This window comes from Thermobia domestica, chromosome 3 (assembly GCF_964235325.1).
Source record: "Thermobia domestica chromosome 3, izTheDome1.hap1.1, whole genome shotgun sequence".
Taxonomy (NCBI): domain Eukaryota; kingdom Metazoa; phylum Arthropoda; class Insecta; order Zygentoma; family Lepismatidae; genus Thermobia; species Thermobia domestica.
This window is the reverse complement of record NC_137456.1, coordinates 63,573,693-63,589,423: the sequence shown is the minus strand read 5'-3', so window position 1 is coordinate 63,589,423 and position 15,731 is coordinate 63,573,693.

Genomic DNA, 15,731 nt, shown 5'->3' with positions numbered 1-15,731 from the left:
GTGATGAAGGCAAGGTCGGCGCGAGAGGGGTCGAGCCGTATCACCACCCAGGGCGGCAGAATTTGAGAAAGAAAAGAATACTATCAAAATATAATGCTTCGTAATAGGCCCAATTGGAAAAATAAAATTGTGTTCACCTGAGAATGTAACTAACTTAACTTACTTTACTCACATTCAAGAAAATACTTACTCACAGAGCATTCTTCCTTATTTTCAATTATCTAACTACTAGCCACAGGTATTTCGTTCAATATTTCCCTTGCAGTGGCGTAGATAAGATTTTCAGCTAGGATGGATAAGATTATCAAGGTGTTTTTTATATTATTTTTATTCAGCAATGGTCTAACACCCCACTCCAAGTATTCAAAAGGTACACTCTCACTTGAAACAAGGCCGTTCTAGCCAGGGTGCGAATTACCGGGGGGGATGAGGGGGATTTTCCCCTCAATCACATTTTGTCCCCCCCCCCAAAGAAGTCAGCTGAAGTATCCCCACCGGGGATGCTCGCTTTCCCCCTCAAACTATGCTTAGTATAACTCCAAATTTCACTGATTTTTGTTATTTCTTGTAAATTTAATCTTCTAGCTGTATTTCGAAATGATCGATGTAAACTGTTCAGTTTTGGTCATTTCTACTTACCACCTAATTACCCACTATTTTCAACGTTGTTTAGTAGAACTATATTATTATGACTATGGTTGTTACTTGCAACTGTACCTTCGTACCCTTCAGTTCGTCATCGTTTGTGAATTTGAATGTACTAATTGCGTATAACAAAGCCACATATAGATTTATAAATGTTTTTAGCGGTTGGCCAAGAAGAAGTAAACAAATAGCTTCTTCTACCATACTTGGCGAAGTTCGGATATGTCATATTCATCCTCTATATTTGTATCGATTATCATCTTATTTTAATTTTTGTTATAACATGTTATTTCATTTTCCAGTGTACTCTTTGTTAGCACATGGTCTTCATTCCCTAGTAGGTTGTGTGTATGCAACTCAAAAGTTGCATTTAATTTGTGATAATTAGCATAGTAATCACTGCTTTTACAGTTTACGGAAATGAACTTTTGAAACTGTACTCAAAATCTGAGATATAGGTATTCTCTCGTAAGTATATGTTAACGTACACGCTGGGGGATACGCTCCTAGTGAGCAGACATGTTAATGAAGGTGATTTTTAGGTGAATAAGCGAATAATTCAAGATTTCTCTCAGCATTTGTTAATACGACTGGTTCTCCGTGTCATTGTCCGTGTCTGTGTAAGCATTTCAACTGGAGCGTTTTTTTTTTCTTTAAGTTAACCCTTCATTTTTCCATCTTTTCGCTGTACAGTTTGCTGTCCACGCAATTAATGTTGTCTGAAAAACTTTCAGTGTAATGTTTTACTTTATTTGAATAACGTAGCCCATAGTGAATCAACTCATCTTCAACCTAACAGTAAAGTAATTTTTAAGTGTTGACTTTCTGTGCCCATCACGGAATCGATATTTGGAGAAAAAAAGTCGTGATGAGCACAGCTTTAGGGTGAAGTAGAAGCACAAGCTCGAAATTTGAATTGAGAGATTTTAAATATTTGGCCTTCGATTTGACTTTGATGTGAGAAATCGGGACCAGCAACAATCCATTTCTTATTTGATAGGCTAATATCTAGATTTTCTTTTTTAAAAAAAAAATAAAATAAAATAAAATAAAATAAATAAAATGTCCGGTTTAACTGATAATTTTAGTGGTTTTCACAAGACTGAAGTAGGTTTCTTTTCGCAACCTGTATGTATTAATGCAAAGTGGAAGCTTTCAATATGAGTGGAAAAATTAACATATGCTTGTGATCATGGCTATCGCTCGAGCCAAATTATTAACTAAATAAACCTTAGAGAGCTACGGGGACAAGAGTGAGTACAACACAGTGTTGCCACACTTGGTACAATTGTACCAAATTCAGCCCTTTTTGTCATTCATCGGCCCGTTGGTACCACGCTGGCATTTTCAGCCCCTTTTGTGAAAAAGTTGGTACAATTCTACCCAATTCGGCACCATTTAACAAATACTTGTCACATTTTCTAAAGTGTCGGTAAGATTTCTCCTGTATCTCGCGTTACTTATACTGTGTGTTGGACTCTTAAAAATGCTGTTGAACTTGTATCCTGTGGCGTTGCACCGCTTAACACTTAGGAACTTTGTGCGGAAAATTCGCTGTTCTAACTATACTAGATGCAAATGACGCTAGGTGGGCGCATGTCCGCCACGCATGAAGGAGACGAGAAGGAAGCAGTGTGGTGGAAATATTACCTTCAAACCTTAAAAAGAAATAGAACCACACAAAGACGTTGAATCAAATGTTGAATATTCTGAAGACCAGCGTGTGCTCAAGTAAGTCTATAATTTATGTCATTGCAAAGATTCTACACTAAAAGATAATAGCACGAAAAATACATTGACATAAATGCTGGCTTACAAGGCATTAGTGACGCCATATTGACGAATATAAATATATCCGAACATTTCTCCGTTTTATAGATCTATATCGACACGTTGATTTCTGTTCTTGGAACAGAGAGGTTGTTTTACAACATTACCTCTTTCAGTTTCGTGTTATAAAGCCATGTATTACACTGGTATAAAATTCAGCCCTTTTTGTTTCAATTTGGTACTATTTTTCAGCCCACTTCAGAGCTAGGACTGTGGCAACACTGGTACAACATTAAAACACGTTCAGAAAGGTTTAGTGGGGTGTGTGTATGTCAGACAATATATATGTGCATAGTTATTGTCGGTAGATTTATTAAATTAATAAATCTCTTATTTATTACAGATGTCACACACACACACACACACACATATATATATATATATATATATATATATATATATATATATATATATATATATATATATATATATATATATATATATATATATATATATATATATATATATATATACATGGGGGGTAAGGCATTTATTGTCTCATTTTGAAATTTGAACCTTCAGACTATGTCCTTTGGCCTAATTTTATCCCCCCCCAATATAGATTATCTAATTCGCACACTGGTTCTAGCCTACAACATCTAGAGACATTTAGGTTAAATGCAGAATGCAACATTGGAAGAATGTAATAGAACGACTGGTTGCAATAATACCGTTTTTTAGGTGAACAATGTCTACCGTTACGCGGAACATCAGATTAAACTTTACACAAATAATATGGTAATTTTCTGAAACTGGTAGAACTCTTTGCAAAGTTTGACAGCGTCATGACCGAATATATTAAAAGAACCATGGAAGGACAAAACAAATACCACCATTACTTAAGAAAAGATGTCGAAAATAATATTATTCAAATTCTTAGTGAACAAATAAAAAGTAAAATACTGTGGGCCTTATGCAGAGTCGTAATGAAGAATGATTAGTGCCATACTAAAGAGTTCGACTAACATATGTTTCCTGCAGTAGTCAGACTTTTAGTATGATGCTAGTCATAAATCAAAACGACTCTGCATAAGGCGGTGTCTTTCTTGGTTTCGTATAGGTAACAGATACCACTAGTAGTAGGTCTAGTACTACCAGTAGTAGGTCTAGTACTGATAGAAATAATTAAACAGCTAAAGGAAATGAATATTCCTATCGAAAACATGAGGGGCCAAGCATATGACAATGGTTCCAATATGAAAGGCAAACATTCAGGTATTCGGAAGGGAATTTTAGAAATTAATTCCTGAGCCTTTTATGTTCCTTGCAGTAGTCATTCACTAAACATTGTCGTGAACTATGCAGCCACAGCATCTCAGTACGCCTTCATTTTTTTTATATATATAGTTAAAAAAAAATTATGACTTTTTTTCTGCGTCAGTTCAACGTTGTACCATACTAAAGAAACATATTAGCAGTCTCACTTAACCATTAAGCAGCACAAGGTGGGAGAGCTGAATTGATGCTCAGATTCCAATTAGATATCAAATAGGGGAAATTTATGATGCCTTAATTCAAACAAGTAACGACAATAGAATGGTCACCAGTGGCGTATTTAAGGGGGGTTTCGGGCTGAAGCCCCCCCGAAATTTTATTTACTATAGGTGACATATACTTAAGATTACTTATATTACAAAGAAAAGAGAAATACTCGCTGTGATGCATAAGTTGCTCAATCCTTTCTCTTAAAGCTAACACGCTCACGTCTAGAACTTTGTAATTAAATCGATCTTGTTTGTGGACCCTTCAATATCTTCACCACCTGCCTCGTACTGAAACTGTCTCTTCTTTCGACTTCGAGTTTACACTGTATTACCTATCTGTGGATCATCCATATCTAATGCTGATGCCAACTCCATCGTATCAACTAAGATTGAAACTTTGTATCATTTCTGCTCCTCTCAAAGTACTCAGATATATTTTCAAGAAACCCGACTGCATCCAACATATGAGAATCAATGCTTTAAAGGCTTTTTCTTATTATACTATGTTCATGTGGATTAAAAAAGTCATACCAGATAACGAATGAGCAAAGTAAAATCACGCTGCTGGTTTGCTATACACAGAGCATCGTAGGGGACCATCAGTGGCGTATTTACGATTTTGTTTCGGGGAGGTCTTCGGTAACCTTAGTCCTGGAAATGTGAAAATTCTGCAAGATATTATATTTACTTTCTGAACTTTTGTCTGAAAAGTGTACTAAACTTGACAGCATTTTAACACACGAAGAATCGAAAGATATTAACCCCAATGATTTGAAAGACGAACTGGAAGTGTTAGCCGATATAATTAAGAGTAAAAATTCACCAAAAGAGACTTTGAAATTAATTACGGAACATGACTTTACTTCCAATGTCAGTATTGCACTTAGGATTTTGTTAATCTTACCGGTGACAGTGGCAAGTGGAGAAAGAAGTTTTTCGAAACTTAAGCTTATTAAAAACTATCTACGTTCTTCCATGTCTGAAACATGCTTGAGTGGTCTAGCGATGATATCAATAGAACACGAATTGGCTGAAACATTGGACTACGCGAATGTAATAAAGGAATTCGCTCGTATCAAAACAAGAAAAGTTTCTTTCAGTTAAGGTATGTTAAATTTTGTATATTGTGTTTTAGTGCATTATAAGGTTTAGGCTAATCACTTAGTTTTGTCGTAATATTTGATTCACTATATTATCTTCATGCTCCTGGAAACACCTTTTGATGCAAAATCAGCTTAAAAATTAAAATTCTTAGTCGTGACTAAAGCATTTTTTATTTTATTTTCTGTATGCACTGCTGTATATCACAGCTACAGAGCAAAATCGAGCATACTGAATATTGTGTCATGTATGGAGTCAATAAATATTACGTAAGCATTAAAGAGGGGTAGCTCAATATTTTGTTTACTTTTCCATTTCATACATGTTTTTAAATGGGACATCTTACTTTTTCATGACACTTCAACGTCTTCTGTCAAAATAAGGTTTACGGATTAAAGGGGCGACATGTGAAAGTACTGCCCAGGGCGGAAAAACTGCTGGCGCCGGCCCTGGATGAAGGCATACCGCTTTTGGTTGTTTAGTGATCAAGACATACCGTCACTAAAGAGTAGATGCTAAATACATTTAATAAATCCATTTTTGTACACAGTAATTGACGAATAGCTTTGCTCGTAAAAAGATTTTATTTCTTATGTAGAAATAATTTCTAAGTTGATAACACCGACATTTTTATCTTTTTCCTACCTTTTGTTTTTAAAATAATGTCTTCAAAGAAGTTCGTCTAGTTTTATATTATCTAGTACTTATGCTCGTTGTCTGGATTATCAAGTATAAAATGATTCAAACAAAAATTTTCTTGCACCAAGAACAGTGAATACGTGCAAGTGTCTCACAGTGACAACAAGTGCCGATTGCAAAATGGAAAGCGAATACGCACGAAGTATCGAAATGAAGATGTATATTTTGACTAGCCGTCATTTTGCACAGGGTAATTTTTGAGAGTCGGGACTTGTTCTGTCTTCTCTCATTTCCCAACAGTTTTCCAACTTGACCCCCCTTGTCATTTAAAAATTTTGAGTAAGACCCCGTGTGGGACCCTGTGGGTGGCCCTGGGACAACACTTTTTACTTTGATGTGTTGTACTTTTGAAACGATGAGAAACGTGTTTTGCTGTTTTGGCATCTGTCTCACGGTTTGCGATTTGTAGGGGTGGCAACGGACTTCCTGGACGCCCTGTATATACATATAACTCGTACAGTATATGCATTCGGAAAATTTCTATTACAGTTGCGTAATAGGTGTCATTAGTGCTTTCGATTGGTGCATAAACCATCTTCCACTTCGATATATAATTTGCCTCTCTTCCCTTGTTAGACCTATATACTACACCAGTGGTTCTCAAACTTGTTACTGCGACCCACATTAAATAATAAAAAGTATTTTGTAGCTCACCTACTTTTCTTCAAATACACATTGACATTCTACGTAATTGTGGTGTATTTCAAAGAAGTTAAATTTTATAAATCATATCTCTAAATCCAGTTCAATAACAGTTCGTATGAGTGATTAAAATGAAATTTATTTGGAGGTGTTGTAAACACCCCGAGCGACCACGAATGTTACAAAGTGGAGCTCAATGCTTACATCTTAATAAAGCAAAATTATGGTTGCTTTCATATCTATCGTAAATATCTTACTTTCAAGTTAAATTGTAATGCAAATTTATGAATATAGTGGTCCTATCGGTAGAAGAACGCCAGTCGGTAACAATCGAGCAAGTATAATGTAAATTTCTTTCTCAATAACTGTATTTGTTATATGAAATTGTACGCATGCGCAAAGAGGGTTAAAGTGTTTCCATAGAAAGGTAACACAGAACTAACACTAGTTCCGAAGCAATGACCTACCCTATAATTCACCCATTCTCTTTCCATCCTAACCCAGCACCTCTACCGACTGTACAACAAAACAGGGCTCTGAGTAACCACTTACTTTTCACTTTATTAACAGATGCTTCCAATTTTCATTTTCTGAATAATACTTTACAACATATGTTTCTGCATCAAAATAAAATTTTGATAATTAAAAGGAAAAACTTCGCGCGAGCAGACACCTGTGTTTCTTTGCTGTCTCGTCTGAGGAAGGAGCCATTTCTGGACAGGATGTTGACATGTGCTGAAAAATGGGTCCTATACAAAACTCCACGGTGCCGTCATCATTAGTTAGCATCCCATGAACCGGTTCCAAAACAACCGAAACCAGCACTGCACCAGAAGGTCCTCCTGTGTGTTTGGTGGACTGCTCATCGCATCGTGAACTGCTACCAGGTGGTTAGAGCATCAATGCAACTGGGTACTGTCAGCAGTTGAGCTGTATTCAAGAAAAACTCAAAACTTTGGAGCCAGCACTTCCGAATCACAAATGGGTCCCTTGTTACAGGATAACACTAAGCCCCACGAAGCTAGGATGACCCGGGACACCATTCTACGCCTTGGATGGGAAACACTATTGTATTCGCCATACTCCCGGACATTGCACTGTCCGATTATTCCGGTTCCATTCCTTACATAGTTACATACCCAACCGGTTGGTGACAGACACCGGGAAACCATCACAGTATATTTCCCAAAAACACCCAGCACGGAGAATGACCATTTTTAAAAAACAACTCGCCGCAAATGGGCGCAGAAGGTTGTCCAGGATTTCTTTTTGAAGTCTACTTTCACGAGCCCTCCCGAGTGACGCATTTAACCTCTTATATTTCGATGTATTGCTGATTATATGGAGGTCTGAACTTGATAACAGTATCGATTGAGCACGGTCCATAGGACGATGAACCCACACAGCACAGGCACGTCCGTAGTACGTCCACATAGGGTCCAAAACTTGACGAAGGAAGTCCAGAATTTCCAGAAAAGAGCTTTCTGGAAGGGTACCATTTGTGAACATTCTGCCACTCAGCAATAGTAAAACGGTGGAGATAAGAGAGTTTAATCGTCAGCAAAGCTGATGTAGGTCCCAACAGGTCTCCGTAGTACGTAGTCAATTAGACTTCCTGAGAACACGGCCCTAACCCGCTCGAACCCCCAATACAATGCGCGCCATCAGGGAAGCAGTGACAGATAATTCCCTAAAGCAGAGAAGTTTGCTCATACGACAGTGTATCTCAAAAGACCCAGTTTCCAACAGAATGAGGAAGAACCTGGCATTGTAAGTGTGGCACAAACATGCAGACAATGCCTTACAGAGCACCACATCCAGGAAAGAATCACAAACGCCAAAAAACTGTAGAAAACACAAATCTCAGGGGACAAGTGGAAATGAGTATATGCCGTACATTAAGGGGGCTCTATCTAGATGATACAATCGATTTCGGTTAGTTTTCAACCGTCAAACAGTCCGCAAGGGTTGTTCTGACTGTCCGGTGAAAGGAAAACATTTCCAAGAGGTGGTGACGAGATATGCAGTCGGGAAACGCTGCCACTCGCCGAAGCCCATTTCAACACCAAAGTCAACTTTCAGAAGAACGCCACGAACCCTCTATATGACACACACACACATTCCCCACCTATACGGTGACGAGATCACGAATGTGTGGATCCACATGGACAAAGTCCCTAGCCATACCGCTCAATCATCCCAAGCGTCCTACCCAAAGAAAATAGAAAAAAAGAACTGTTTTCGTCCATCCATGTGAAATCCCCGGAGGCCTGAACAATGGACTACTGTGAGTTTGAACTGGAACAGGCACTTGCTCGACGCAGCACTTACCTTGCAGTGTTTTCGGAAAGCTGCCAAAGCTGTATGGTAAGACAATTCCCTTCTCATTCTACACAGGAATTTTCTCACGCTGCTGAACGATCTTTAGGTTCCGTGGCAGACACTTCGAACACAATCAAAAGAGGAATTTGTTAACCAGATAAATGGTTCAAAGCAGACCATTTTCATTATGGGTAATCTGTAGAACAAAGCACAATCCCATACTGCAAAAGCAATCTGCTCCATTGGTTTTAGGGGAAGCAGAGTCAGTTATAGCCAGGCAATACCCATTGGACAACAGAACACGAATATAGTGAAGTAAAATAGAAAGAACAAAGCCATTTATTGTCAGGTGAATATAGATTTACTCGAGAACGAAAAACAGAGTTGAATTTATAATGAATCAGAAGGCAGGACAACGAGTAAGAATTTAGAACGTAGTAAGTGACAGAACCATACTAGTAAAACAGCCACCAAACCAAATGATAGAACTAGCATTTAGGTATGTATGCCAACAACACCGCACGATGAAGTACAAGTGTGAAACAACTAAAAACGACATGAAAGACAAAGTGGAAGTAAATCTTACTCTGCTAACACATTGAAATGTGATCGCAGAAGACACAGATAGGAAGAAAAAAAGTAGGAAAATACAGACTAGGAAAGTGAAGTGAGAGACTTGAATTTTGCACTAAAAATAATCTAGCAAATATCTTTAAAAATAATAGTAGCAAATATCTTTAAAAGGTATGAACAAATATACCAATGGGTATATAACGGTCACACACGCGTTAAGCTAAGGTTCAAAAACCAAATTAAGAACTAAGTTACCCAGAGTGTGGATACTGACCGAAACTTACTCCTGACGAAGAGCGAGCATTCAAAAAATTGGGAAACATGGAAAGACTTTATACAGGCAAGGTAAAGATAAGTTTCACAAAGAAAATAGTAGATGAGATACGAGCCAATGGAATTAACCAAGAATGATCATAACATTAAAACTGCCCTACTTACTACCGCAAAAGAAATGTTACTTCACGAAAGGCAGAATGGCTCACCACCGAAGTTTTCAAATTAACGGATGAGAGAAGGTTACTGAAGAACATCAACAGCAAAGATTTTGATTTGATCTATCTATTTATGTGTAATAGTAATATTACATGTTCTTGCCTTACTTTAGTATAGCCGGATTGCCCATTAAACAATTTTTACAAGGGGCTGAGACATACTTGAGGATAAAATTATCACACACACAGTACATATTTTGTAGTACACTAACGTTTTTTACTATATTTCAGTATTAGCATGTACAATACTTGCATTTCTAAATAACGTGTTTACTGCATAATGAATTCAATTATCACATGAGTTATAAGTAATTAAATTTTTAGTGGACATTTCTCATTTACGGACAATAATCATAATCCACTGGTGTCCGTTATTAAGAGGTTTCGTTGTTTAGTTGAAGAAACTTAATTAATTTCACAAGATAAACTCGAATACTTGAACTCGTTTTACTGGAATTCAGTTAATGTATGTCCTACCTACTTGTAATAATAATCAAACTTTAAAAGACTGAAAGAGAGGTTAAGGTAATAAGGTTGGTACGAATTAAATGTTCGCTTTGACATCTTGTGGGAGTTCACCTCAACAAATACAACATACAGATACTGGAATAAAACGTCTAACATCACAAATTCGGTATACGTTCAGCAAACAGGTCGGGGTATCCAGTCATTAGTAAGGAAGCAGTGTGTTCTTAAATAGAGTATAAAAATGCACCATGAAGGACACATAATTGCAAGTGACTCTTTGTGAATTCTCCACTGCATTTGGGCCAGGACTGGTGAACGAAGTGCACTATTTTCGTTGGTTTAAATCTAGTTTCGATGCGACAGAATTACAAAATTAGCCCCGTGAACAGCGACCAGAATCATGTTGAATTGAGCTCCTTAGGAACATTGTGGAAGCAAATTCTCGTAAAAGTGCTAGTGCCACTGCGGACGAGTTCGACACACCATACCACTTTCGTTTGACGGCTCTGTGCAATTGGTATGATGAAAAAGTTGGGACTCACGAATTGTCTGTTTGTACGGAGTAACCGGAAGATTTCCTGCATCGGACTGTCATTTCAGATGAAAAATCGGCTACAAAAATCGTAAACTGACAAGACCACGGTTGTTGTATCGTGGTCAACGTAACGACTGTTTTCTAAGCCACCTCTCCACCAACAGATGATTTTAGTTAAATTTTGAGTTTAACGTCACTTTCAGCAGCGAGGCTATATGAGACATGGAACTACTGATTAACGTGGAATCCGAACATGAGCTCCCGCCGGGAATCGAACCCGGGTGTCCCGCCCCAAAGGCGCGTACACTAACCGCTTAGCTACGAAGGAGCTCCATAGATGATTGTTGCTAGTATGATGGTCTATGGTGGGAATGATCCATAATTCTCTTCGTCGAGGTGAAACTATCATATGGTTCGATTGTTACAGTTCGGAACTCAATGAAATGCGTAACAAACTTACACTCAAGCATCCAGCAATGCGGAACAGTTATTGTGTCCCCGTGTAGTACAAAAATACCCGCTCTTCTACTTTACGCTTAAAGGACGGTGCACTCTCTCCACGAGTTTTAGAACGAAATCCCTCCTCACCCACCATATTCCCCGATCTCTCTCCCACTGACTACCATCTATTCCAGGATTTCGATTACTTCTTGGTAAGGAAGACCTTCACTGATAACTGGGTGGCAAAATATTTGGTTAGCATCCAGCGTATTTTCTTCCCCTGCAGGATCCAGTCGTTGGCTGAGTAGTGACAAAATGTGTGGTTTACAATAACTTCAGGAATGATCCCCAAAATGCATCAAAAGATTGCGATCTTGGCCAATGATTAGTTTTTGAATCAGGAGCCATAAAAAGTTTGGGTTTGACTACATTGTATGTCGTTCTCCAGATATGAGGTATTTTCCACAGAATAAGCACATCATACTGAGTTAGGTGACAGTTTGGGTTCGGCTACACTGCATGTAGTTCTCCAGATATAAGGCGTATAAGAACATTTTTGAATATATTGGATCTTTTGATCCAAAAACGGGAACATTTTGATTAACCAGATATTGCAGTTTTATTCTTTACTTTATTTTTGCGCCCTTTGGAAATGACGCGCCTGAGGCAAACATTGTATTCGTACCAACCCAAATTACTACTTTAAATAACCAAAATACATATGTATAAAAGTAAGTACTTTATTGTAGCCCGCACAAGGAAATGAATAAATATACGTCGTTTATTGAAAACAAAAAAACAAAAATATTTTGTAGATGAACATACTGAACGTGTTCGTTCTTCACGTAACTTTTATTTTTACGAAATGTGGCTGACTTATACCTACGAATATTACACAAATAATCCCCGCAGCTATATGCGCAGTCTTATTTTAAGGGAAAAAAAATCAAAATAGAAGCTAACAATCAAAGGAGAGAAGATCCCAAGTGTTGACACATGTTCTAACAGTTTGGTTAAGTTTTCTATGCATACGACCCAACATACCCATCATTTCTTTACAAATGTCTTTCAGAAAAAGAAAAAGAAAAAAAAAAAAACTATTACATTATTATAGTAGTTGTCTTCGTCATTACCAAGTTACATACAATATTATCCTCACAAACTTCTACAGAGTACACTAACATTTTGTCCATTTTTTATTTTTTCTCATTAGTTGATAAACTTTCAATTTGTACATCACTGGATATATATATATATAATCGAAATCTTAAGTTTCTCATCAATAATTTGTACACAAGCAAGAAAACTTTCACTTGTTTAGGATTATATTCAACTAGCATTAAATATTTATTCAATTATTTTATTAACAATCTTCGGTGAAATTTCCGCACTAACGTACCAGCTTTTCAGGATTAAATCTACGTCTATTGAACGCACTATTATTAAGTTATTAACAAATCTAGAGGCTGTAAACTTAGATTTGATTTAGGTTTACACAAAAACTTACGATATAATCTAACAATGATATATAAGGAAAGAAAATATTTTAGATATGTTAAACGAATGGATATATGATAGTAATAATTGAAAACAATCGAAAAAAAAAAAAAGCTAAAAACAACATTGGCCACCGCTTTCTTATCCTTTGAATGAAATTTTAAAATTACCTTCGTGGATTTTTGACAATAACAAGAAGTCTATTAAGTCTCTGATATGCAATCTATTTACAGTGATTTTTCAACAATACTCAATTCTAGGTAATTCTAAAATTACATTGTGAATTTAGTTCACTTAACAGTTAAGATAAATAATATGAATTGTTTTTCTGTATGTTTACACTAATATATATATATATATATATATATATATATATATATATATATATATATATGAACTGTCTCGTTTTTATATCTGTGCAAAGTAAAGTGGTTCTTGTAACAGACCTGTGCTATCACATCATAAATAAACAAATACGTAAAATAAATAAATAAATAAATAAATAAAAAAAAAAAATCACTCAGTTACAGAATTCGTGCTTTATAAGATATGAGAGATCGACATTGAATGAACACGAGGGCACTTTTGAATTTCTTATTACAAAAACAGCAATGTTGCTATGAACACATTTCTGGTCTACTCTCTTGATATTTCAATATATAATAAATATTTCCATCCTTCACCTCTCAATACAACGAATAAAACACAATGAAATGCATTTGTGATACTTACTGCAGTGCACTGAATAAATATTTGTATCAATTCATAACATCAGAATTTAAAAAAAAAAAAATGCGGTAGATTGATTATCAGATAAACCTTGTCTTTTTATTTTTTGCCTTTAAAATAAATTTTATCTAAAATTTAAATACTTGATGTCGCAGAATATAATTCTCTTACTATAAAGTATTATAAATATCCGAGCAGCTGTTATAAAACATTTGTCTTACTTATATGCTCATTTTTATATACTGAAACACTTCAATCCACTATATATATTTAACTGTTTCTTATCTCAAAACATCAACATTTGGACGGAATCTATACAACTTTTTATTTCCTTGTATTATGATCAACCTGCTGAACTGTACTGCTTATTGGTCCTCTTACAAAATGTAAACTAATCAGTAGGAACAACTGGCTATCTATACCACATTCATATTTTCTTAAACATGTGCACTTTATAGAAATTTCAAAACATCAAAACTGCATTTTACGATATTTATTTCCTGATCTTACTTTTTACAACACATGCTGTAGAAGTCCATCCTGGCTTTCTACAGTAGAACAATATGCATTAATTTTCTCTTTAAACCAACGAACACTTTTAATTTTCAATCTATTAATTGTACATATGTCATTTTTCCCATTGGTTCTAGATTTCTCCACATTGCCCTGTATTATCAATTATACAAAAGATTTTGAGAAATGTTGCCACTCTTACTGAAATTTACTTAAGATTACAAGACATTTTACATAGAAAGGGATACAATAACACAAATGTAGTTTATTGCTCCTATCTTATCCATTACAAGGAAAAGAATTATATCAGAATTTCCCTGCACAGAAAATCAGTTATCTATTTGGACCATGTTCAACGTTTCATGAACCTGAAAAGTACTGTAAAGTCACAAGACACAATCTTCTGCTTCTTAATTGACGTGTTTTGCAGGCGTACATCATCAAATGTGCAATTAATGATATTCCCAAAATATTAACGAGATTGGAAGCTTAATGAGAGCGTTAGAAACAAATATATTTTCCCCAATCAACGAGACGAACTACATCAGCGGAAAAGCATTTTTGTATTTAATATTGTAAACGCATTAGTAGGTCAAGATTTTCAAGAGCACTCCAGGTCTGCATGTTCTAAATAAACGTACTAGATACGGACACTATTATAGTTATTTTGCGCTGACCTATTACAAGGAAATTGAAATTTTTGCTTAAATTTTCGACAGGAGAAAATTCAAATGATGTATGGATCACAGGTAATATAAGGAAACGTATCTGCATTAAATAAGTGTAAATATACTTATGTCTATGCTTTCTTTATCTATAAGTCATGTTGTTTGGATCGTGAAAGCTAACTTTCATAACCGTACACTTTAATGGACACCGAAAGACGAAATTATTGGATAAAGACAAAAAACTTAACAGTTTTTCAAGATGAATACTACAGTAACCTACCAATTAACTGGATATCACGGTGTCGAAATTCACTTTACATTGTAGACAGGTTTTCGCTTATTGCGAGTGAAGTAAACACCATTTACAAGTTAACGCTAGAAAGTTTATGATAAATATACATTCCGTTAAACATGAATTTAATGTGCAGTCGGAATACTAAAATCAATATGTATTTTCCATCAAATTCGTACTGAAATACCATTTTTTTTTTTTCATCGTTCTAAACCGATTCTTTTACCAGAGTCTCAAGAAGAAAAACATAACATTGCACCTTTTGATGTCCCGGAAATCGGTACCTCAAGAAAAAAAGACATAATAAATACAATTAGCCTTGTTTATATCATTCACAGTATATTTATGATAGTAACTAGATCTTTTCGTATATTCGAAAAAAGAATATTTGAAATAACTCTTCAATTAAGAAGATAAATTGTATTTATAGTGTGTGCACCAGGTACACATTCACGTCTATGCTCTGTAATGTTTCCTAAATAAACTGAAGTTAATTTTCTGTCTTTATGAAAAGACTAAAGTTTGAGTTGTAATGAAACTTTGTATTCCTTTCGAAGATAAGTAAACAATACATACTATTCAAACATATGATGAAAATACTAAAATCAAATTCAAAAAGTTTCTTCAGAAAACTTACAAACGAGACAAAAAAAAAAAAAAAAATCCTTAAAAACGACAGAACCCTGGGTAATTTACCAATGCCACAACTATTATTTTATTATTGCTAAGATTTTTTTTCGACTTAATTATTAAAATAGTAGTACAAGCTAAGAACAGCACGTGGAGTAGGTATAAGAAAAA